This window comes from Papio anubis, chromosome 1 (assembly GCF_008728515.1).
Source record: "Papio anubis isolate 15944 chromosome 1, Panubis1.0, whole genome shotgun sequence".
NCBI classification, from domain to species: domain Eukaryota; kingdom Metazoa; phylum Chordata; class Mammalia; order Primates; family Cercopithecidae; genus Papio; species Papio anubis.
In genome coordinates, this window is record NC_044976.1 from 144,874,224 (window position 1) to 144,901,371 (window position 27,148).

Below are 27,148 nucleotides of genomic sequence, written 5' to 3' on the forward strand. Positions count from 1 at the left end.
CCTTCCTCTCAATTTTGCTTTGACACCAAAACTACTCTAAACAGTAAAGTTTATTTTCTTAAAAAGAGTAGAAGACAAGGCCAAATGTAAGGTCTTGTTTAGGAAACTCAGGTAGTCCAGTTCAAATGGATGTGTACACAAGGCTGGAGTGCTGAGAGATGTGGCATGAGATGCAAGTAGGGCCAGCCAGAAACAAATAAGGTGACTAAGAGTGGGATTCCATTGTTTTCACTTTCGTATGTATAGGTTTTTGTTTCTTATAAAAGCAACCACCCTCTGTAGGATGCATGGGTTTTGACAGCTGGAAGGCCATTGGTTTACAGCGGCTTACAATACAGTGGAATTTGCAATATGGAATTTTAGAGGCACAGGGAAAAGTTTGGGCTGGTTTTGTTCAGCAGGAATAGACTGAAGTAGACTGAGGTTCCCTGGGACCTCAGGGCGATGCTGGGATAAGAAAACAAGAGCCAGAGGTTGAGCACCATGGTAGGGGAAGGGCACGGAAGAACAGGCATGGAAGGAAGGCCATCCTGGGAGATGCCTATATAACTAAATCCCTTACAGGTGAGCCTGCACCCACTGAAGGCATGTGTTTTCCTAGTAGTGTGGCTAGTGTCTACCTTCTGGTCTTGTTCTTCTGATTTCTGTTTACGAGATGACTACTCCTAGAGGTGGAGCCCAAGGACTTGGGAATAGTAAAGATAAGTAAGTGGACTTGCTGCCAATGGACAATGAATCCTTACTTTGCTCCTAGTATCAGAATTCATATGTATAGACAGCCTGAGCAACCATCTGGTGTATCATTTGAAGCAGAATGAATGGATACAAATAATCTTTTGTCGACACGTTATACTCCAACATGATTCTTCCCTTAAGATGAGACTTCTGTGGAAGTGGGCTGATCATTCTGATGAAAGATAAATGCAAGAATGTCCCTAACATTTGCTGGGCTAGGACAAGCGTCCAAATGGAGACCCAGGTACCTCGAATGTTTAAAAGCTATAAATCAGGCTTATAAATTGTTACATAAAACATGTCCTATAGTTCTACCTTGACAAATGTACCTTCATGATCCTTTTTACTTAACATGTGGCCCACATACCAGCAGTGTTAGTATCATTTTGGAGCGCATTAGAAATGCCGACTTTCAGGCCCTACCCCAGATTTACTGAATCAGATCTGCATTGGAACAAGACCCGTAGGTATTTTGTTAGTACATTAAGCTTTGAAAGGCACTGTTCAGAATGATCTGGAAGGCCAAGCTCTAATTTAGAATCCACAGACTTCTCAGAGTAGTGCACCAGACCATGGCAACATTACAAGAACTGTTTCTCAGCCCTCAGCCTCTAATCTGACCCCCTTCCTACTCCCAGCTCCTTCCAACATCTGAATGCCTTGTGCATACCTGTATGGATACCCTAGTCTGCACATTCATATCCCTTTAATATGGCTGCCCTTTGGCCTCCCTGCAGTCCTAGGAATATATCTAATAGACTAGTCAGCCACTGGGAGGATGGAGTCAGGCCTGAAGCAGGCCTAGAACCACTTGAGTAAGGAATTCCTAGAAGAGGGGTATAGGCTCTAGATGGGCATGTCCCCTCGGCCACACCATGGAGAAGGGTACAGCCACAGGACGTCAGGGCCTCTTGTGCCCTGGTTTGAGTAGTACTGAGTGAATGTATTTCTTTCAGTGGGAATGAGATGATTGTGGTGATAACACTCAAACTAGAATGTCTTCAATAAGTTGGTAATTAACAGATGAAATCTTGCATTAGAACATTCATCTACATCTTGAAAAAATGGAGCTGCTGATAGGTATCCAGGATCGTAGAACATCTTAGGGACTGACAGCTTACACTGAAGTCTGAATTTCTTGCCATTGAGGTTGGGATGGTTTGGAGGAAAGATGTGTCCTGAGGGACTTAAGAGATTGACTCTTGACACAATGAAGTCAAGAAGTAGGAAAAAAATAGGCATATGTGTAACTTTTCAGTTGCATAACATTTGACTTGTCCATAATACATTTGACTTGCATTTTCATGGTTAGCCAAAACTAGCTTTCCAAAAGATATTTTGTGCCCTCTTTCAAAATCTGACACTCTATCAAATGGAATTTCTTTTAAAAAAATGTAATGAAATGTGATTAGTGCAAATGTCTGTGAAATTTATTGAACTATTAAAATCCTATTGGGTCTTTGTTTATGAAATGTATTTTTCTGTATTTGAGGTTTCGAGAAGCTTGATAATGAGGCTGTGAAGATTCATGGCCTCTTTTCTATGGCTTAATTTAGGCTCTATATCAAATATGTAAAATAACGTTATATCTTCCCACCACCTCTGTGGATCATACATTTTGTTATTTCTCTGCCAGAGGTTTTTTTCTCCTTCTTTTCTCCTTTTATAAAGAACTACTAATAGTAGGAACATTTTTAATATAGAGAGCCATTATCTAGACCAGAAAGAAGAAGTGAGTTTGGATAATGATTTTTCCTTCCAGGTGTAGCTTTAGGGTTAGGTAGACACATACAGATTCACACTCGGTGTCAGCTGCCACCCTCACCCCTCCATACACTCATTTAGGAAATGCATATTCCATCATATACTGCCATTATCTAAACTCCCCAGGGCCATCATCAGCTTCTGTGAGGCAAATGACTTGCTCAGCAGAGTTGCCCATGGGGTAGAGAAATGGAGATGATCAGGCTATGCAGTATCCTTTGGGGATGGGGGCGTGGAGTGGATGATGTTGCTGTCAGCAGACCTGTGACTTAAGGAGGCAGTCAGTGATCTTTTATCCATTTCATTGCAAAGCAGCTAAGGCCATCCTTGATCCCTTCCATGTGCAATTTTTACATCTGTTCTGTGATTTACTTTCTCTTCACTTACATTTACATTGTGCCAGTAACTTTGTTTTGCTCTGAGGATAAATATCAAAATCCTAAGCATGCCCTCAAAGTCCTAGTTAATCTGGCCCTACCCACCTCTTGCACCTAATCCCACCCCATATCCTCCACCCTGTGCACCTGTCTTACTGCCTTCTTTTAGACCCTTGGAATCACCATGCTCTTTTTTGCCACAGGACCTTTGCACCTGCTGCTCCTTCTGCTTAGAAATCTCCAGGCAGTATCTTTGCCTGGTTAATTCCTACTGTTTTGTCAGATATCTGCTTTGTCTCCTCATCTTTAGGGAATCCTTAGTTGGCTTCTCTCTGTCGGTCAAATCTCTTTTTTGTATACTTTCAGATCACTTCTTTTCCTAATGTGGCTTTGAGTAATGGCTGACTCTCCCGCAAGACTGAGACACTTTGAGGCAGAGACTGTGTCTGCTTTAGCTTCTCCTCTGCCTGCCTTGTACTTTCCATACAGCCCTGCACAAAGTAGGCCCCTCGTGTCCCTTATGGAAGGGATCAGAGAGCACAATGTGATTTTCCTCTTCTCGGGTTTCCCTAAGGACACCACTGCATGGTTTAATATTTGGCAAAATGTCATTGAATTATTTGTATAGGTTAGTGGCACATTTTTAAAAGCTTCATTTTGGGATAATAGAGGAGGATAGACAAGTCTTCATTCAACTTGTATAAGAGGAAGCCAGCAAATGCTCTAGAATTACGTGGCTTGATGCTGTTAGATTCCTCAGAACCTCAGGAAACATGGTTAAGCCTGTCTTTAGAAGACAGAACTATCTAATGAACTGTATTAACTTTGAGCCAATTATTTTTATCCTGGGTGGCACCAAAAAGTGTCGCATACTCTGTGACTTTACCTCTAAGCAAGATTGTTTTCAATCTATCAAGCAATGGTGGTTTATAACCTCAGAAACCAACTCTGTCGCTTCCCTAGTAATCAGTGTCACAGCCAGGATGCTTGTCCCACTGAGTGATATACATTCCTTTCACTATAATTTCAGAGACTCATTTCCTTTTGTTCTTTCCTCAGGGATAATCTGTTTTAATAATTATTCTTTAGGTAGATGAATCACATTTATATAGCGCCTTATAGTGTACAAAGTGCTTTAAGTACATCATCTCATTAAATCTCCAAACAACTCAGTGAGTTGAATATTATTTTCCTGTCCTTTCACAAAACAACCAAGAAAAATTATAGAACTTATTCAGGATCATATGGTTTGTAAGTGACACATATGGGTCTCTAACCCAGGTGTGTGGATTTCCACATTTTCACACTATCAGGAGCTATTCTCTGTACACAGGAACTGATATTCTACCTGGTTCTTTTTTAGACTTCCTGTCTTGTCATATTAATTGTATATACGTTCTCAGTTGCTATTTTCTACACCTATGTTCATGTTCACTGTTCCTTTCTGAGCTCTAAGTTTTCTAAGTGTAATATATTGGTTATATAGTTCTGAAATACAGTGTCTTTTTAGAAAGCTTTAAAGTGATTAGATTTCAATGATTCCTATACAGTGCACTTCTATTCATACATTCTGGTAGTGTGCTGGCTTTGTTTTTTAGCAGCAAGATTTGTTAGCCTAGCAGTGACTTTTATAATTTAACAATAAGAAAGAAAAGAAAAGAAGAGAGAAGAAAAGAAAAAAGGAAAAAAGGTTCTTACTTGTGGAAACACACCATCTAATGGATGAGACAACAGATGCAGGACTTTACAGATTAAATTTGTAGCCTGAAATGTTCATTTACACCTCTGTCTCTGCCATGCTTTCAAGTGGGAACACGTTTTTAAACATTCACAGACAAGGGAATTTTAGGCACTTAGCTACACTAAGCCTTGTCTTCTTGGAATGAAGACAGTAGAAAGCAGAAAAACTCAAAGACTTGACCAAAGATCCCTAGTTGAGAGGAAATAACCAGGTCACCAACATTCAGTAGTACTTAGGCAATGCCAGGGCCTCACACTGAGGTTACCAGCTTGCCAGCCATCTGTAGTAAGGCGGCTACTCTCAGATTCTCCCAAACCACTTTCCTTCTCTCGCTAGTTCTTTTGATTCCTTTGTGTTTATTCCATAGTTTCAAATAAGAACAAAGCGTATAAACTGGACTTTCTATTTGCAGTTAAACAAATAGCAGAAAGCACTGACAATTTTTCTTTCTTTATGGTTGTAACAATTATGTCATGTTTGACTATAGGGTTAGAAGTATCAAATAATTTCTTAGGTAAAATAATTTCAATAATGATCCTGTAACAAGAATTATAGTGGATAATTCCTTTAAAATGAATAATCTGTAGTAAAGATTATGTCACATTTTATTTTGTGTGTGTATATGTGTGTGTTTTTCTCTTTTAGTCAAATGGTTTTCAATAGCAATTACTGAAGTGTCAATGACCTTCTCCTTCAATTGAATTAAAAAACTTAAATGAAGTTTTACTAGTATCAGCCTTTGCTGTCATACAGGTAATTGAGAACATGATATATGTTACAACAATGCCACCTATAGTTAGTAGCCTTTGTTTAAAGCAAGGTAAAATTTTACATATGCTGCGGTAGAAAACAGCCTAAAATAAAAGTCTGTTAATCAACAATGTATCAAGTACCACCTACCCTTCCAAGCTCTAGGAAGAAATAGGCAAACAATAAGGGTAAATTTCTCAAGTTGTGACTATTTCAGGGAAGGTAGGAATTTACTTAAAAAAGAAATCCTTAATAAGATATAGATAGTTTATGTTCTAAATATCTTCTAATAGTTTGTGGTTTCTTTTATTTTCTTCATGGTATCCTTTGATAAAAATAATTTCATACCCAGATAGACTTTATCACTTTTTCATGGTTGGTATTCTTTGTGTTGGCAAATTTTCTTTTTGCTGACTGAGAGGTCATAAAGATATTGTTTTATTGTCTTCTTAAAGTTGTAGAGGTTTGCTTTTCACAACCTTTAGTCCAGCTGGAATTTGTTTTGTGTGGTATAAGGTAGGGTTTCTTTAAAGTTTAATCAGTTATCTCAGCACAATTTACGGAATAGTTCATCTTGTTCCCATAGATCTGCAATGTACTTTGTTAGATTCCAAGTTACCATCTGGCGAGGTCTTTTTCGTAAGCTCTCTATTTGGTCCCATTGATCAATTTGTCTGTCCCTCCTTGTATAAATATCATATTGTCTTACAGTAGCTTTGTAATATGTTTTGATGTCTGATGAAAGAAGCTTGCAAAAGGATGAACAAATAAATTTGGTATGTTCCTACAAGGAATACAGTAGAGCACTAAAATCAATGAACCTCCACAGCTATGCGCATTAACATGAAGAAATTGGGCCAGGCCTGGTGATTCATGCCTGTAATTCCAGCACGTTGGGAGGACTAGGTGGGAGTGAGAGGTGACAATGTGCTATCAGCCCTCACTCTCAGCGCCTCCTCAGCCTCATCCTCCACTCTGGCTGCGCTTGAGGAGCCCTTCAGCCCCCCATGGCATCGTGGGAGCCACTCTCTGGGCTGGCTGAGGCCGGAGACGCCTCTCTCTGATTCCGGGGAGGTCTGCAGGGAGAGGCGTGGGCAGGAACCGGGGCTGCGCTCGTGGGCCAGTGTGAGTTCTGGCGGGCGCGGGCGCAGGCGCGGGCTCTGCGGGCCCCGCACACGGAACCGCCAGCCAGCGCCGCAGGCCCGGGCCAGCAGCTGCAGAGGTTGCGCCGGGTCCCCCAGCAGTGCTGGCCCACCGGCGCTGCCCTCAAATTCTCTCCCGGCTTTAGCTGCCTCCCCGCGGGGCAGGGCTCGGGACCTGCAGCCGCCATGTCTGAGCTCCTTCCCCTGCGGTGGGCTCCCGCGCGGCCTGAGCCTCCCTGATGGGCGCCGCCCTCTGCTCCCTGGCGCCCGGTCCGGTCGACAGCCCAAGGACTGAGGAGTGCAGGCGCTGCTCGGGACTGGTGGGCAGCTCCGCCTGCAGCCCTAGTGCAGGATCCACTGGGTGAAGCCAGCTGGGCCCCTGAACTGGATGGGAACTTGGAGTACGTTTATATCTAGCCGGAGGATGGTATGTGCACCAATCAGCACTCTGTATCTAGCTAACCTAGTGGGGACTTGGAGGGCTAGCACCCTGTGACTCTGTGTCTAGCTCAAGGATTGTAAACGCACCAATCAGCACTGTGTGTCTACCTCAGGGTTTGTAAATACACCAATCAGTACTCTGTGTCTACCTCAAGGTTTGTGAATATGTATCTAGCTAACCTAGTGGGGACTTGGAGGACTAGCACTCTGTGACTCTGTGTCCAGCTCAAGGATTGTAAGAGCACCAATCAGCACTCTGTCAAAACGGACCAATCAACTCTCTGTAAAATGGACCAATCAGCAGGATGTGGGTGGGGCCAGATAAAGGAATAAAAGCAGGCTGCCCAAGCCAACCAGTGACAATGCCATGGGGTCGCCTTCCACCGTATGGAAGGTTTGTTCTTTTGCTATTTGCGATAACTCTTGCTGCTGCTCACTTTTTGGGTCCATGCTGCCTTTATGAGCTGTAACACTCACCGCGAAGGTCTGCAGCTTCACTCCTGAAGCCAGTGAGACCACGAACCTATGGGGAAAAACGAACAACTCCAGACGTGCTGCCTTTAAGAGCTGTAACACTCACCACGAAGGTCTGCAGCTTCACTCCTGACAGAGAGACCACGAACTCACCAGAAGGAAGAAGTTCCAGACACATCTGAACGTCTGAAGGAACAAATTCTGGACACACCATCTTTAAGAACTGTACCACTCACCTCGAGGGTCCGTGGCTTCATTCTTAAAGTCAGTGAGACCAAGAACCCACCAATTCGGGACACAGGAGGACTGCTTAAAGCCAGGAGTGCAAGACCTACCTGGGTAACACAGCGAGACCCTGTCTCTACAAAAAAATTATTTTTTTAAAATTAGCCAGGCATGGTGGCATGCATCTATAGTCCCAGATACTCAGGAGGTTGAGGCAGGAGGATCACTTGGGCTCAAGAGTTAAAGGCTGCAGCTAGCCATGATTACACCACTGCGCTCCAGCGTGGACAACAGAGTGAGACTCTGTCTCCTCAAACAAACAAACAAACACATGGAGGAGTCATAAAAGCATAGTATTGGATGAAAAAACAAAAAACAACCAGAGAGGACTATATATAGTATGATACAATCTTGAAAAGTCCCATAGAAATAACCTAAACAATACATCATTTAGAGATTCATTCACGTAATCAAATTTCTAATTAAAACAAAGGAATGATGTGCACACAATTCGAGGTGGTGGTTACTTCTGGTGAGGAATGTAGCTGAATGGAATTGAGGAAGGGGCCACAGGTAGCTTTAATAGTTTGGCAATGCTCATTATTTAAGCTGGTTGGTAGATCCATGAGAGTTTATTCTGTTATTATGTTTCATACCTACATATATGAGATATCTATAGTCTCTAACGATTACAAAAGGAAAATTCAAACACCATAAAATATGTTCATGTATATAATGATAATCTTAACAAAAGCATTGCAAGGGACTAGACTGTTTTCTTTACATTACAGACCTTATTCTTCAATGTTCTATTTGTAATTCAAATTAAATGTACATACACACACATATAATATCTAATCAAACTGCTACAATGTAATACAGTTTAAATCCTGACTCTGGAACCGACCAGCTGTATGAATTTAACAAGTTACTTAAACACCCTAATCCTCAGTGTTCTTATCTGTAAAGTGGGAGTAGTTCCTCCTGGGATTCTTGTGAAGATTAACAGTTTCTCAGTAAGCACTTAATACAGGTTAATTTGTCTATTTTATTATGAACAAATTCTCTATACACGTATATGTACAGATGTATGTATACCTGTAGATACACATATAAATATATAAAATATGTAATTTTTCACTTTGTTCTATGAAGTCTATTTGATCCACGTGCTCACTCCGTCTCAATTTTTAAAAAATCTTTTAAAAATATTTATTTATTTATTTATTTTAGAGACAGGGTCTTGGTTTGTCACCCAGGCTGGAGTGTGTCCTACCTTGAACTCCTGGGCTTCAGGGATCCTGCTGCCTCGGCCCTCCAGGCAGCTGAGACTACAGGTGTGTGCCACTGCATCCAGCTATTTTTTTTTTTTTTTTTTTTTTAAAGATAGGCTCTTGCCATGTTACCCAGGATGGTCTCAAATTCCTGGGCTCAAGTGATCCTTGTGACTTGGCTTCCCAAAGTGCTGGGATTTCAGGCACGAGTGAAAATTCCTGGCCTCATTTCTTAAAAATCAAATTCATTTAGTCCAGGATTTGGGAGCACAGTTTTAGGTGTGTGTGTGTTTTTTTCTTTTAAATTGATATATCTGCAGCTTTTAAAATATGGTTAAAGACTAAAATGTTACGAGTTTAAGTTGGTAAATAGTTCAAACTGTAGTCCTCTCAACACTTCTGGAGGGTTAAAAACTTGTTCTAGGATCTGAGAATCAGTAGTGAGCAAAAGTTGAATGAATGCGCAAAATTCCTTGTCCTCATAGAGCTTATATTTTGGTAGAATGAGATAAACCATACATAATAGTGAGGAGGAAAGGAGGGAAGAAAGGACGGAAGGATAGAAGGAAGGAAAGGAAAGGAGGAAGGAAGGAAGATAAAAGTGCAAAAGAGAGGGAAGGAGAGAGGGACAAAGGAACTAAAAAATTAGTGTAAAAATAATCACATCTTCATGGGTAAGTGTTACGGGAAAAATAAAACTGGATAAAGAGAATAGGGAATGCTGGAGATCTGCTTGCTATTTTGTGCAGAATATTCCAGAAGGTACTAAAGGAAGTGAGAAAACAGGCAGGTGGATCTCTGGGACAAGAAAGTCCCCACAGAGGGAACAGGAACTGTGAGAGGTCTGGTGATTGGTTGCTCAAGGACACCAGGAGAATGAAGAGTCTAAGCAGATGGAGCAGTACTAGGAGATGAGATCATAATGTTACCAGAGCGGCAGATCGTGTTGTGCTTTAGTGAATGTTGTAAATATTTTTGGCTCTTAGTGAGTGATCTGAAATGCTATTGGATTGCTCTCAGCAGAGAAGTGATAAGATCTAACATATTTTTAAAAGATCACTTTTTAAAAATGGGCAAAAGACTTGAACAAACACCTCACAAAAGAAGATATACAAATGGTTGATAAGCATATGGAAATATGTTCACAACCATTCATCATCAGGGAAAGATGGATTAAAACCACAGTGAGATGCCATTGTATACCCATTGGAATGGCCCAAATTAAAACCAACAATATCAGCAAGAGCCCATTGACAAATGCTTACAAGTATGTAGTGTAATCTGAACTTTTATCCATTGCTAGTGAGTGTGTAAAATAACATAACACTTTGAAAAACAAGCAGTTTTATATGAAACTGAAGATTCTTACCTATGACCCAGCATTCCACTCTGAGGCATTTACTCAACAACAACAAAAGCATAGGTCTACAAAAAAGCTTTGTGCAGTGTTTATGGCATCTTTATTCATAATAGCTAAAACGTGTGAAACAAACTCAAATGTCCATCAACAAATAATGAACAAATTAGGGGATATTTATACAATGGAATACTGCTCTTCAATAATATGATATAACTATTAATACTCTCAATAACAGATGAATCTCATAAATCTTATGCTGTAGTAAAGGAAACCAGGGACACATGGTGGTGCATACTATATGTTTCCATTCATGTGACCTTCTGAAACAAGCAAAGCTAAGCTTTCATAATAGGAATCAGAACACTGGTTTCCTCTGGGAGGCGATTGAGTGGACAGGATCATAAGGGAAACGTTTTGGGATGATAGGAATGTCCTGCAACTTGGTGGAGATGGTTTTACAGTAGTCAAAACTCATCAAACTTTACTCTTAAAATCTGTGTGTCTTATTGTAGGCTATAATTAGTTATTTAATGAATAACTTAATACCTAGACTTTTAAAAAAGCAAAAGGTGTCACTGTGGCTTGCCTATAGAGAATAGACTGAAGAGGCCGAGGGTGGAGACAGGGGAACCAGTCGAGATGCCATTGCCCTAGTCCAGAAGGGAGATGCTGGTGCTGTGGATTGAGGTGGTAAGGATGAAGAGGGGAGAACAGGTTAGCTCTGGATGTATTTTGAAGGAAAAGTCAAATGGATTGCATGGGTGGTGTTAGAGAAAGAAAGAGTTGAGGATGTTTCTGAAGTTTTGGGGCTGTGTAACCAAAAGATGTGAAATATTGGGGAAGGATAGATTTGCTTAAAGAGAGTAATGTGGATTCATTTTTGGAAATGTTAATTTTGAGATGCATATTATACAAATATGCATATTACATTCAAATAAATGTGCTGAGTAGGAAGATAGATAAATGAGTCTGGAGTTCACAAGGCACATCTTGGCTAAAGTTATAAATTTTGGATTTGTAAGTATGGATATGGTCAAGACTATGGAGACTAACTGTGACCACCTAGGGAGAGTGTAGGAAGATAAAAGAAGAGATCCAAGGACTTGGCTTCTTTAACATTTAGAGGACTGGGAGATGAGCAACAATCAACAGAGTATAGATAAAAGAAGCAACCAGCGAGGAGGAAAGCAAAAAGAAAGTGATATTCCTAATGTTCAGCAAAGAAGTATAAGAATCTAACCAAGTCCTTTTCACATTTAAATTATTTGGAATCACTTTTATCCACCAGTCAATATTTTTAATATCACAGTGGTATGATGCTTTTCATAACCTGCCTTTAATACCTTTAAGATTGAAAGTATAATTTCAAGAATTGCAGAATACTGAGATTTCATCTCATTTCTGTTTTATTTTGTGGCTTTTCCTATTTGGTTAACCTTTTGGTTTTGTTTATTCCTTGATTGAAAGCTTTTGATAGATAAATATTGGCACACAAGTGACATAGGAATTGTTCACGCCAACCTCTATTAACTTTCAAAATTTTATTATTTTTTTCTGAAAGACTTGGCTATTTGTATTCTCTCTAACTGCACTGCCAGATGTGTGACAGGATAGCTCCTTCGTACACAATGACGTTATTCCTAGTGCATCACCACAGGTCAATCTTTTTTGAAGGCATTCTAAGAGATTCAAATTTAAGTTAAAACAAATTTCATAATATGGAGCCACAAAATCCTTCAAATAGCCAGAGCAATACTAAAAGGAACAAAGCTGGAGGCATCACACTACCTGACTTCAAAATATACTACAAAGCAATAGTGATCAAAACAGCATGGTGCTGGTATACAAACTGACACATAGACCAGTGGAACAGAATGGATAACCCAGAAATAAATCCACATATTTATAGGCAATTGATTTCCCACAAAGGTGCCAAGAACATTCACTGAGGAAAGAACACCCTCTAAAATAAATGGTGTTGGGGAAAGTGGATATCTATACACAGAAGATTGAAACTACATCCCTATTCCTCATCACATACAATAATAAACTCAAAATGGATTAAAGACTTAACTGGAAGACTTGAAACTATAAAACTACTAGAAAAAAGCATATGGGAAACTCTTCAGGACATTGGTCTAGGAAAAGATTTTGTATGTGAGACTGTAAAAGCACAGAGCAACTAAAAGTAGATAAATGGAACTATATTAAACTGAAAAAACTTCCTCACAGCAAAGGAAACAATTTACAAAGTCAAAAGACAACCTGTAAATGGGAGAAAATATTTGCAAACTGACACAGACTAGCTGTGACAAGAGACTAATATCCGAAATACACAAGAAACACAAACAACAGCAAAAACAAACAAACAAAAAAACCAAATAATTCAATTAGAAATGGGCAAAGGATCTCAATAGAGATTTCTTAAAAGAAGATGTACAAATAGCCAATAAGTATTTGAAAAAATGCTCAACATCACTAGTCATCAGGGAATTGCAAAAATCAAAACCATAAGGAAATATTATTTTCCTTCATTTAGAATGGCTGTTATCAAAAAGACAAAAAAGAACAAATGCTAGTGAGGATGCAGAGAAAAGGGAAGACTTATGTACTGTTGGTGGGAATATAAATTACCACGGCCACTATGGTGAATAGCATGGAGGGTTCTTTTAAAAAACCTAAAAATAGAACTACTGTGTGATCCAGCAGTCCCACTACTGTGTATTTATCCAATAGAAAGGAAATCAGCATATCAAAGAAATATCTAAACTCTTATGTTTATTGCAACACCATTCACAATTGCCAAGGTATGGAATCATCCTAAATGACCATCAATGAATTAATGAATAAGGAAAGTGTAGTGTATCGACACAATGAAATACCATGCAGCCATAAAAAAGAATGAGATTTTTGTCATTCACAGCAATGTGGATCAGCCTGAAGGACATTACATCAAGTGAAATAAGTCAGGCAAAGAAAAGAAATACCCTGGATGTTCTTACATGTGGGAGATTAAAAGTATTGAGTTCATGGAAAAAGAGAGTATAATTATGGTTATTAGAGACTGGGAGGGGTAGGTGTGAGGGAAGGATGGGAGAGGTTGGTTAACAGATACAAAGTTACAGATAGATAGACAGAATAAGTTCTAGTGTTCTATAGCACAGTAGGTTAAATATTAACAATAATTTAATGTATATGTTCAAAAAATCTAGAAGAGAAATTTTAGATGTTCCCAATGCAAAGAATTGATAAATAGTTATGATGATGGATATTCTAATTACCATGATTTTATCATTACACATTGTATACATGTATCGAAATATCACTCTATATTGTATAAATATGTGCAATTATTACATGTCAACTAAAAATAAAGGGAACAGAAACCCAACTCCATATGCTGTTGCCAATGCAAATAGTACCAATGAAGTGACAATCAGATGAACAGCTAAGTTCACACATGCTCAGGCAGGATCACTACTGAGATGTCACAACTTACTCCTCTGCCTGTCAGCTGGCAAGTGTCTTAATTGAAGAAACATAGCATATATATTAACGTGAACCATACTGCATTATATGTGATAGCCTTGATATTCTGAGGCATACATTATACATAAATTTAGAACCTGATTAGGTAATCAGAATATTGTTCAACTGATGGAATGCTCAAGGCATGATCTTTGACTCATTTTATATAGGGTCTTCTTATTTACATATGCCTAAATCAAGTAATTAGGAGCATTTAGTGCATTATATTGAAAATTGCATAGTGCACTGTGCTCTTGTATCCCTAGAAGAGGCCAAGATTCATCATGTTAAATTAAGCAGCAAGAAGTAGGAATAATGATGGAATTTCCAGGGTATAGAATGAAGCAAACTGAACTTGGTTTTGATGGCCCCAATGCAGGGATGGGGAATTCTTGAGTAACTTTACAGAGCTTTCCTGAAAATGGTCGTCCAAGAGGTGTGAAGACTTCTTCAGTGGAGAGGGGCTATATTGAAGTTTTTATTTTTTTAAATACATTGAGTTATTACTTATAGCATTTTTTTTATCCATGGAGTAGTACAATTAAAAAGATACTGATTGCACACATATTAACAAGTCCAGCTTGCAGTGAGCTGAGATCCGGCCACTGCACTCCAGCCTGGGCGACAGAGCGAGACTCCGTCTCAACAAAAAAACAAACAAACAAACAAAAAAAACAAGTCCATTATCTCATAATCTAAAAAGTATGTTCAGAGATGAGATATGATGTAACTTGGCTCATAAGCTAAAGAACCAAGATGACAATTAATTGATGTTTTAGGCATATTTATCTTCTCTTCAACAATTGAAAAGTAGGAAGGAGCATGGAATCTATAGAAAATCTAAAGTAATGATGGTAATATAAACTGTCTCGGCCATTTTCCATTTTGCATAGGCTTTTTTATGTTTTCCTTCTTAATAGTCTTACAATTTTTTTCCATTGCCCCTCAAATTGATATATCATGAATGATGAACCATATGATTGTTTTAATATTTATAATTATGTCTGTTATATTATTTCTTTAAGCACTTTAAAATATGACACAAATGAATACTTGAGCTATATTTTATATAATTTCAAAATAATTTTAGCATTCTTCCCACTTTGCAAGTAGAACCTTTGCCTGTGCAGCTCTGTGATTTATGATGACATCACGTCCTTTCAGAGATAACACTGTTATGTCACTGAACCTGAAGTGGTGAGGTCAAAAGTACATGTGAAGTAATTATGGGCCTGAACTGAAGACCGTGCTTCAGTTCAAAGGAAAGCGAGCAGGGCCAAGAGTGAGGATGAAGGTATCAGGGGATAGTGAACAGAAAAGAAGACAACAAATCTCTGAAATATGGTCAACGGCATGAGCAGAGATTTTACCCTCAGCATTTTCATAGGATGCTTTGGAAAATGAAAAGAAATAATGATGAGAAAAAAAGCCTGCGAGCCTTTAAAACTTTGCTCTATTGCCTTACTAAGAAAGGCTTTGGAAAACAGAGGAGTTACATAAATGAGAGCAGGTGCGGTCGTGCAGAGGTAACTATTCAGCATATGTAAGTGCAGTTGGAAAATCATTGTCTTGCAGAGAATACTCGAAATTGGTCCCTAATGGCCTTGGTTTTTGTCATATGGTCTTGATTATAAGGCTAAAATTGCATTGCCATGCCTTTAGTGTGAACGAGATGGATGGATAATTATTACGTGTGCTGAATACCTTTCTGCATGGAGGAACTAGGACATCCCCTGGTCATTGTAGCCACCATTTCGACTGGCTGTCAGAAAAGCTCGAAGCAGCCAATTCATGACCATATTTATGTGGGGGAGAAATGGCATTGTGCCTCTGTGGTTGGGTGTGCACACTCCCACTACATATACATATGCAGATTGTAGACATTCTGAAGTGGCCCAGTGTAAGTGATTGTGAGGCAATGTTCAAAGAAGCAGTTGAATTAGTGGAAGTAAGGGGTTCAAAAATGAAACAGCGAGCTCTGTAGAAAATTGATGACTCTTGGTGGTGTCCATGTGCTAGTAGCTGGCAGCAAAGCAGTGCCAGGAAAGATCTGGGGGCTCAGTTGGAAATGTTGCAGGAAGTTTAAAATTTTATTGACAATAGGAGCTGTTTCTGGAAGACTGATGATTTTAGACACACTGAGAAAAAAAAAAAAAAACGTTTTTTTTGTTATGCATGTATTTCCAACCAATTTTGCTATCTTGCATGCCTCTCAGGATCCTCTCAGAAGGTGGATATAATGATAGTGACAAAAATTCCAGCAGCTATTTTTGCTGAGAATAAATTTTGTGTCTGTTTCATAGTTGCTACTACCATCTTTGCTGGTTAGGATGCCACAGGAGGATGCCATGGGGGAATAAGAACAAACCTAGTACTCTGTCATATCTGAGTGGGTAAGATTCAGGAATGCAATAAGATCCCTGACCATGACCACACAACTCATTCATCACGGGCATATTTATCAGGGATCCTGTCCTTGTGAGGCTGTGGCTTCCCGTTTCCATGCTGCCCTTTGCAAACTATGGGCAATTAGCTATGAGGGCCACTATCTCTTCTACTCTAAGCCTTGAACTGTGGGGCCAGCACCGAGGGGAGAAAACAAATCACTCTTTCCTGAAAAGCTTGTAGAAAGTCTAATGTGAGAGCAGTCTCAGGTTTGAGAGGACAGTGTTCTGAGCCCCAAATCAGCGTTTGACAGTTTTCTGGTTGTGGTATATAATTTGCCACTCAAAGACCATGGGGGTGTTGGCAAGGTGTGGGGCAGAGAGCGTTTACACAAGTTGGTTGATCGGGTGTAGCCAATCACTCTAGCTGTTCTACTGATGATATTTAGATTGTTTGGATGCAGGGTGTATATTTAAGGTAAGAAGTGGCCAAAACATTAAGGAATTAAGGATGTGTGTTTGTCAATTAAAGAAAGAGTAGGAAATACAAGTGCAGAACCTTTATGTATATATATAGTATATATATATATGCAAACATATGTATATATAGTATGTGTATATTCTGTGTGTGTGTGTTTTCTTGTGCAAAACACATAGCAAGAGTCAAAATTCTGTAACAATTATTTTAGTATATTTAATGCAAGCTTTTATTTTTGCTGTATATATACACACATATATATACAGTGATAGTTCCATTATACCCATTATTATGCTATATAGTAGTTAAATCTGGGATTCTAGGGCAATAAAACATGAGGGTTACACTATTTTGGTGCTGTTTTTAGTTTTCATTTCTATTGGAAAGTGCTAAATTAGTAGCATTTTGTGATTCCTGATTTAGCTCTTTTAATAAGAAGCAGAAGCTAAAAACAGCCCAACCAAGCAGTTGAAGTCTTATCACAAGCCCGTAAGATCAATAAGCTAAAAAAAGTATGAAAGTTTTTGAGTGACAGCTTAAAAATGGAAAATTTAAATATATATCACTGCCTTCTGCTCCATTGTGTAATGCATAAAGCCCATTTTGGCAGTACGTTTTTAAGCAGTCCAGAAAGTGATTTATTAGTATCACTGGATTTGTGTTTATTGTTCCATGCTGTAAACTATGCTTACAGCAATATATCTGTATTAAAGCATTAATACGAGGAGTGCTACCTAAGCTTAACACTACTAATATTGTCCAAAGTATAGTTTATTGGGCTATAAATAGTAACATCAGTATTGACACTTGCTGCATCATCTAAGTCCCTGAATAACTTGTGTCTGATGCTAAATGAACATGTTGCTGTTGACAGGATATAAAACATAAATAGTGAATACAAGTGATATTTCATAGCTACTGCTGGTATTTTCCACTCTCTTTTGATCTGCAGAGAAGGAGTTCTCTGTGTGCTGAGACCATCATAGATTTCCCAGTGTTTGTTAGAGGATTGTGATTAGAAGATACCACATCTCGGTTTTAAACATGCTTATTTCATGTGACGACTAATTGTAAACTAAATTTCACGGTCGATCTCTCATGAAAATCCTATATTATAAGACACCTCTCAATAGATGGATACTCCATATACTTTTAAAAAAATAAGATAAATATGCTTTCAGAACAGGGATACAACTAAGAATATGAATTTCTGGAAGAGTTTTTGAACATTTTCAATAATTGTATAAAATGGTTTATGTCACAAATAGATAATCATTGCTTATAATAATAGACAAATAAATAAAATGTAGGATAGTCAGCAAATCAGGAATTGAGTTTCTGTTTAACCTTTTGCACTCAACCTAGGTCTTTACTCTGATATGAAGCTGGTTGTTATTAATTCATTTAACAAGTTTTAATTGAGAGTTTACTGTTATATGGTGGATGCTGTTTTCATAGACAAGTATTTTCTAAGCTTGATTTCCTTTGTTGAAAATCAAGGCAGTATTTCAAGTCTTTTGAATTTCACCAGATACACTCTCCTTTATTAAAAGCTATAAACAATGAAAAAGCTCTTTCTTAAAATTTACCTTCAGAATAGGGGGCAAAACAGTCACATAAATCGTGAATTTGCTAATTTACCTAGGTGTTCCTAACTTTACATTGTAAAGTCTAATGACATATATTAAATTAAGTTTTGAGTTCATTAGAATTGGAAGATAGTCATATCTAGTAATTCATTCAACATATGATTATGGAACACCAATTACGGGCCAGAAACCACGTTGCTCTCTAGACAATTAATAGTAAATGAAGCACATTCCTTATCCCGAAGACATAGTCAAATAATACCTCATTTTACTGAAGTAACTCAAAAGAAGTGAGGGCTGGGTGTGGTGGCTCATGCCTGTAATCCCAGCACTTTGGGAGTCCTAGGCAGATTGATCACATGAGGTCAGGAGTTCGAGACCAGCCTGGCCAACATGGCGAAACCCCTTCTCTATTAAAAATATAAAAATTAGCTGGGTGTGGTGGCATGTGCCTATAATCCCAGCTACTTGGGAGGCTGAGGCTGGAGAATGGCCTGAGCCCGGGATGTGGAGGTTGCAGTGAGCTGACACAGCACCATTGCATTCCAGCCTGGGTAATAGATCAAGACTGTCTCAGAAAAACAAAAAAAGAAGCTTGGAAAAACTCAGTTCTTTCCCCCTCCCTAAACTAGTAAAAGAGAAGAATCAAATGATAATGAAACACATTTTTGGTTCGTTTATAATTTCTTGCTCATTTGTTGTAGAAGATGACAGAGACAAGCTCACAGAAATGTCAATATATTCATGTACTTTCCTTGACTTTTTCACCTCAAACATTGTAATTTTTTTGAACTGATTAGGTGGTGACAGGAAAGAGACCAGTTTAGGTAACACTTATGATCTCAGATATTAATATCATGGGTGCTAACTGTGATGGACATTATTAATCTTGTTAAAAATGAAGAGAAGCAAGCCTTAACTGCCTTTCTTTCTGTTGAAAGAAGGTGAAGTACAAAGTGGACAGTGTGCCCGGAGAGGGATAATGTTCTCATCCAGAAAATCAGAAACACATGCTCATCTTTTCAAAGCTATACAAGTTTGTGCCTTGATGAAACCTTTTATTCTCCCTCAAGAAACCTTCAATATTATTTCACTTATTTTGCGGTAAATAAACCTGTGCCTTTGCAGGTTTGCAGATAGTGGCCAGGTGGTTAATGTACAGGAAACAAAGAATGAGGGAATCACCAGGAAAGGTTTCTCTCTCCTTTTGTCTAAATCCAGGAGGGAGCTGGAGATGGATGTGGCTGGTCAAAAAAACTCAGTGGGAGAAGCCAATTAAAAGAGGAAACATAATAAATTCTAGAGCTTCAGCATGGTGAAGGTGTTGGAAAGGCAGAGTGCTCTCTTCCTTCCTAGTTGATTCACTGACAGCATCCAGATCAATGCTGAGCCCAGGGGAGAGGCCTCCTTCTCCCAAAGTATGCTGGAGTACCATAAACTAGAACTCAGAGTGCTCTAAGCTTATGTTCTTGTTTTGGGGGCCCTAAATAGATCCTTGAAAAAGTACACCAAATGGTGTCAGAGTGAAGGCAGGAAACCCAGGGACTTATGAAATCCAGTGGTTTTTCATTAATTCCTCAGTGCCTTATTTCTTAGTGGAAATATTCAGCTTTGGTCTAAAAAACAGCTAAAAACCTTATGCAAAGAGCTTGTAAACAAACACCCACTTGAACCATCTGGTTTTGTAACACATACAAGTGATTAAGCCTCAGAGCTATGATTGTTAAATTTTTGAGAACACAACAATCCCAAATACCCCCAAATAGATTCCTTATACCAGTTTATGGGGGGAGAAGGGGTACATGATAGAGATACTATGTATAGTAGATAATCTGGAAAGGTTAAGACAGTTTTTGTTTCCTTACTTTCCTCCCTCCCACCCTGCCACCCTTCCTCCTCCTTTTCCTTCCTTTTTTCACTATGAGTGTTATAGAAAGATACAACATATGGACTAAAAACATGTTTGTAGTTCCACTATACTAAGTCTACATTGTTAACAACTTAGAATGTTCCTTATCTTTACCTTCGTTATTATTTTTGCCCTTGATAGAATGAGAAACATGTGTGCTTGAATGTGTGTGTTGTGTGTGCGTGTGTGTGCACACACACACAAGGGGGTGTCTTAGCTCTTTTAGAATACATTAAACAATCTGGTCTATTTGCAAATAATGAATTCATACTTTTTGTTCGTAATGACTAAAGAAAGTCAGGTCAGGGGGAAATTAAATATGTTAAGAGCTCTCATTTTAATTGTATAATATCGATACAGTCTTTATAGTTAATTTCCTTGACAAGTCGTAGGGCATATGGATTGGATTCTTCACATATTTCTAACGTGGAAATGATTCTAAATTGGAACATTTCATTTAGGTGACATCACCGTAGGGAAAAAGAATAAGTTGCACCCTGTACTGCAAGTATGTGGAAATAACAACAGTTCTAGCTGATGACTTTCAAAATGAATTGCCCTAGTACACAGAACCAAAAAGTCTAAAATGAAATAAAAAGTCTTGGTGAGAAAACAATATTAGGTCTCCTATTTCTTTTTTTTTTTTTTTTTGGCCCAGGCTGGAGTGCAGTGGCGCCATCTTGGCTCACTGCAATCTCCGCCTCCCAGGTACAAGAGATTCTCCTGCCTAAGCCTCCTGAGTGGCTGGGATTACAGGCGCGCACTACCAGTGATCTGCCCGCCTCTGCCTCACAGGGTGCTGAGATTCCAGGTGTGAGCCGCAATGCCTGGCCACGTCCCCTATTTCTTTCTCCCTAATCTTGACCATTCCTCATCTCCAGATTTATCATAGTAGCTGGTGGGAGGAATTGTTGAAAGAAGAGGGGAAAGAGAGTGTTTAGTTTCAGCAGTGGTGGTTGGAGTATCAAACTCACTCCCAAATATTTGATGGTTCAAATATAATAAAAGCTAATTTTTCCTTCACATAAAGTTTCTAATGGGTGTTCTTGATTGGGATGAGTCTCTTTCAAGTGATGATTTCAAGGCCGAGCTCCTTCTATCTTGTGGCTCTCTGACCTCAATACACAGCATCCACAGTTTCCTATATCTATCATCTGCATGAAAGGAGACCATATGGGATATTGTGTGTGTGTGTGGGGGGGGGTGGTTTATGGACCAAGTATGGGGAGGCTCCTGTCACTTCTACTCTCTTTCCGTGGAGGAAAACTCATCTCATGACCTTATATAAGCATAAGAGTGGCTGGAATATGGTTAGCTGTGTGTCAAGCAGCAAGGGGAACTGTTGGTTAGTTTCCATGGCAAAAGGAAAAGAGGAGAAAAAGATGGGTGTTGACACAGGACACTATGGATCTTTTTATTTGCTAAGGAGGAAACAATGAAAGTAAAACTCTTTTCAGTGATGTGCTGGTAAACTGGCTCTTCCAGGGGGAATAAAACCACTTCACCTGATTTGTATTGTTTGCCAATTTCCTTGGTGTAAATATGCACAGCCCCAGCTCTAGAAAGCTAGGAATAAGCCATTCTAGCTTGTCATTTTACTAACTAACTCTGAAAAAAATACATCTGACGAAGTCCATTTATGGGAAGGAAGTGAGCATGCATTTTGCCTTTGGTATTTGACACAAGGAAAGATTCACTTTGGAATGAACCTCTTTATCATCTGAAAAACCATCAATATGATATATTCGTATCAACAACAGATGTGGGCATACAATTTTGAGTCAGGGAAAAATAGCACCAAGGGCACAGTGAGTCAAGGCTACCCATCTGGCCTGAATCCTGGGTCATGCTCAGGCAAAATGTAAAGCACCTAGAACCACTTTCCAGTGAGTGTGCCGAGAAGACAGATGCCACTTCTGGGAGAGGTATATTTACATTTTTTTTCTTGGAATTTCATGTGATTGTTCCTGTAATCATTTTCCAAGAAGAGGGAAAGACTTGGAGATGAAATGGATGACGGCGATTAAAAACATAGATGCTAAGGATAATTTCTCTGTTTCTGATTATAAAAGAAATTGGAGGTTGGTGTCATTCCCTGTGAGAGAAGCAGAGAAATCAGGCCAGGTGCGGTGGCTCACACCTCTAATGCCACTTAGGGAAGCTGAGGCGGGCAGATCACTTGAGGTCAGGAGTTTGAGATCAGCCTGGCCAACATGGTGAAACCCTGTCTCTACTAAAAATACAAAAATTAGCTGGGTGTGGTGGTGGGTACCTATGATCTCAGTTACTCGGGAGGCTGAGGCAGGAGAATCACTTGATCCCAGTGATCTGAGATCATACCATTGCACTCCAGCCATGGTGACAGAGGGAGACTCCCTCTAAAAAAAAAAAAAGAAAAAAGGAAGAAAGAAAAACATAAAGAAAGAGAGAAAAAGAAAGAAAAGAAGGAAGGAAGGAAGAAAGGAAGGAAGGAAGGAAGGAAGGATATGGGGGGGGTGGTCTGTGTTTTAAGAAAACACCGTTAAAATTTAAATGGATGCTCAGATCTTAATTGGCTAATCGACATTGTTAGTAGACCAATGGCTGTATATCCTTTGGACATTTTCTCTATTACTTCTCAGCTTTTGCTGGCCAAAGAATCAGGCCATGTAATGATCAGTTTGATTTGCTCTTACCATTCTGTTTGATCCATGCAGATGTGGGTGTGGTGTACCTGAATCATGATGTAGTGGTCCAGATAGCTGGTCAAGACATGCAAGGGCCTATGATGCAGCCCAGTTGTTTTTGTTGTGTGTGGGTTTGTTTTCAGAAGTGTTAAAGATACAGCACCTCCCAAACCAATGATTACTCTGAGTCTTCACTGTAAAGGCTTGGAGTTTCCTATAAGGTGCCTGTTGCTCTGTTCTACTTGGGAGGGTTCTGATAGCATCATGAAGACTGTGGTCTCTCTAGGATTCATTTGGAACACAAGCTGAGGCTGATCAAAGCCTAAAGATGAATTAGATCTGTGATTTCTTGGTTCTAGTTAGTACTGGTTTATTTTACATCAATTGCTGTTTTTGGAAAGTACTAAAACTGGTAATGATAGACTCAGGTACTGAGGTTTCTCAAAAAGTTAATTCATTCACTTAGTAAATAATAAGCTGTTCCAGGGAGCAACTCTCCTCCTCACATATTTCCTTATGATGGTGAAAAGTAAGCTCCTCTGAAACTAACTTTTCTCCTGCCAACCATCTCTATTGAATTTTTCCTTAACTGTGGTCTGCCAAAAAAAACAGAACTGAGACTTGGCACACCAGTTTTGATCAGACCAACCATCAGAATCATAATGTCCTAAGTACAAAGCCCACTAATTGAATTTCATTCACGGACTGAAATACAGCAGCCAAGGCAGAGAACACCGTCGGCTGTTTTTTATGAGGTGCAGAGTCTAAAGTCATTTTTTAAATGTGAGTGATGCAATTTCTTGTATCTTTCATTTAAAATGCTACTTGGTAAACAGTGTTTCAGATTAGCGTATTTGTAATTTAAATGAAGACAGTACATCAAGCTGAATCTGAAAAGAAAGGAGAAGTTTGGGAAATGATTCATTCCCCTTTTTGTGTGATCTACTGTAGAAAATAATAAATAAATAGGTATAGAGGGGGGAAGAAAGGCTTCTGGATTTTAGGAGACAAAATCGAACCATTTCTAAAAGAGTCAGTTCCAATAGCTAAATCTTTGTTTTCTTCAAGCACACTAATAAATTCTGCCTAATTCATTTTTTATTTTCTCTCAGGGTTTGCTTGCAGATTTGCCTCAACAAAGGAAGCATCATGTTACATCTTTTAAATAATTGATGGCTCTCAGTTCAAGCCAGCTTGAAGGAAATTCTGAAAATAGGTACTGATTGAGCAAGTGCCTCCTTCCTCCCCACATTCCCCTCCTCAACACTCTCTCTTCTCATCTTTGTTTAACCAAACCCACTTTTCCCTCCCCTTTTGTTTCTTTGCCTCCTTGGTTGAGAGCAGAGGGTGCTTTCATTTGGGTTTAGGCTTTAGCTAATTCTTGGTATCTCTCATTTATTTCACAACATTCTATTTACTTTATTAAAGATAGGGGGAGCTATTAATTATAAGCTGACTGATCTAATGAGGAGCTTTTAATTAATCAACAGAAATGTTATGTCATAATAACCACTGGAAACGGTTTGTTGGAATTATGAGAAAACTGGGCTTAGAGCTTGTCCCTCTAAATTTGCAGTGTGTTATTCTCCAACCGTCAAATTACCCTGGAAGCTGGGTCAGCTGCAGCCTTGCCCAGCTGTTCCTGTAGGTCCTAATACTGTGAGCTGATCTCTGTTATTCCCCCAGAGAGAGAAGAGCATCTCCATGTTACCTCACTCTTGGTGTGATTAGCAGTTGTCTAAGACTTGGAAAAGCCATTACCACTTTCAGGCAGACATGGCTGGTAGAACCTTAGACTGGTCTATAGTGATTCTGGCTTCTAGTCATGACTTTGTAAGTCACTTCGCCTTACAGGACTTCCCTTTTCTTACTGGTAAAATGAGGGCTTTGGAGTGCATTATCGCCAAGATCTTCATCAATATAGCCTTCTTGCATGCTCCAGGGAAAGGGATGATAAACCAAGAAGAACTTGCACTGCGTTTGATTTTGGGTGCATTAATGGTATTCTGACTTTGAGTGAATGAAGATCATGTGCTCCTTCTTTATTAACCTTCCTGTTTCTTTCCATGATTTTTCTTTTCTCTTAGTCTTTCATTTATGTCTTCTTCTCTTATTTATTTCCCTTCCCTTTCCTTTCTAACTTTTCATGTTTCCAGGGTTAAAGTGGAAGGAAAATGATTGGCAAAGTGCTAGACTCAAGGATCTGGGCCAACTTAATGAAGAAATCTTTTATTTTAAAAATATTTTGTCCTCACAGAAAAGCTTCCTCCGTCAGAGTTTGCATCAGAAAGTAGCCAATGTTATTGAATTTGTGAAGACTAAATATAGAGTGGCAAATATCGGGAGATCTAAATCTGGAATTCTACGTTTGACCTCAGTTTAACTGGAGGGAGTCTTACATTGTACCCATCACTGAAAAAGCTGTATCTAAATTGATGGATTATTTTCTACTCTCGAAACTATTTCATAATCTTTAAGGCACTTTTCTTTTCAAAAGATGCATCACATAGATTATATCATGACATTTTATCTCTTAATAGATCACATTTCCTGGCGGTGGGGAGCTGAAGTTGTCTTTGCCCTGTATCTCCCCATCATCCAGTAGCTTGCTTGCCTGCCCAAGATATCCTGCCTGATTGCCTTTATTGAAATCCTGAAAAAAAAAAAACCTTCAAATAATCAAACCCGCATGAATAACATATGGTAGGGGATCTGGAAAACTGAGGAAATTCTTCTGTTTATCTTTTCCTGGCTGTACACTAAAGTTATCTTCAGAATCATTAAAGGAAATATGTGTTTCCCCTTTTAAAAATCTTTACTTCTGCTATGCATTCACTTTTTGAGAGTATATGCTGTTCAGGGTTTTGTATCTGTGTGTAGTAAGTAGATCCCTCACAATAGGATATACTCCTAAGGTTTTGGAATTCAAAATGTGTTTTTCCCCAAGGACAGCTGGGTGAATGGTTGGGTTCCACTGTCATGCTACCATGTTTGAGGAATATCATGTGCTAAGTGGCTTATCCTTTTATTGGAATATTTATTCTTAGAACCAGTTTGAGACCCAAGAACTGTATTTAGAGAGGTAATTCCCCTTCTAAGAAGGTTCCTGCAACAATGCAGAGGCAGCTACTGGTGATGGTAGAGGGTGATGGTAGGGATGGTGTAAGTCCTATTGCCTTGGGGTCACTGACTTTGTGGGTGAAGGGATACTGGTAATGTAGTTATCTATGTTTGTTTTAAAAATATTCTCTGGGACAGGGAAGAGAATCCAAAGGCTTCCTCTTCCTATCTCATACTACACAACCACGGTGGGGCAGATCTTTCACTTTGTAATACGTACGAAAGGTGCACCCTGGGAATCGTGCAATGCAAAATCCAGGCAACTGCACCTGATAGTTCTTAATCCTGGAATTTTTTCTTTGTAATAGACAATCATCAGCTTACAAAACAGTTGTGAGTTGTGTCTCAGTCTACATTTTAAAACTGGTTATTCAGAAACAATAATTGGTAACTGGGACCTAATTAAACTAAAGAGCTTCTCCACAGCAAAAGAACTATCAAAAGAGAGACAAGCTACAGAATGGGAGAAAATATTTGTAAACTATGCATACTACAAAGGACTAATGTTCAGAAACTACAAGGAACTTGAATGACTGAACAAGAAACAAGTAACTCCATTAAAAAGTGGGCTAAGAACATAAACAGACATATCTCAAAAGAAGACATACGAGTGACCAACAAACATATGAAAAAATGCTCAACATCAGTAATCATCAGAGAAATGCAAGTCAAAACCCCAGTGAGATACCATCTTACACCAGTAGGAGTGGCCATTATTAAAAGTGAAAAAGTAACAGATGTTTGCGAGGTTGTGGAGAAAAGGAAACACTTATAACTATTTGTGGGAATGTAAATTAGTTCAGCCTCTGTGGAAACCGGTTTGGAGGTTTCTCAAGTAACTAAAAACAGAACTACCATTCAACCTAGCAATCCCATCCCATTACTGGATATATACCCAGAGGAAAAGAAATTATTCTACCAAAAAGACACCTGCCCTCATATGTATAACACAGCACTATTCACAATAGCAAAGACATGGAATCAACCCAAGTGCCCATCAGTTGAGGACTGGATAAAGAAATATGGTACATATAGAGTATGGAATACCATACAGCCATAAAAAAGAATGAGATCATGTCCTTTGCAGCAACATGGATGCAGCTGGAGGCCATTATTCTAAGTGAATTAACACAGAAACAGAAAACCAAATATTACATGTTCTTACTTCTAAGTGAGAGCTAAACATTGGAT

The 27,148-nt window shown here is 39.0% G+C and overlaps 1 protein-coding gene across 6 annotated transcripts in view; it reads left to right on the forward strand.

The window, feature by feature from the left end:
• ESRRG (estrogen related receptor gamma) overlaps window positions 1–27,148 on the forward strand; it is a 640,719-nt gene that overhangs the window by 171,256 nt on the left and 442,315 nt on the right. The window contains exon 2 of one of the 6 annotated variants that reach the window (XM_021931566.2): window positions 23,950–24,053. The exons of the other annotated variants lie outside the window; for them this stretch is intronic. The gene's annotated coding sequence lies outside the window, so the exon portion shown is untranslated. The remainder of the gene's footprint in view (window positions 1–23,949; window positions 24,054–27,148) is intronic. 6 annotated transcript variants of the gene reach the window in all.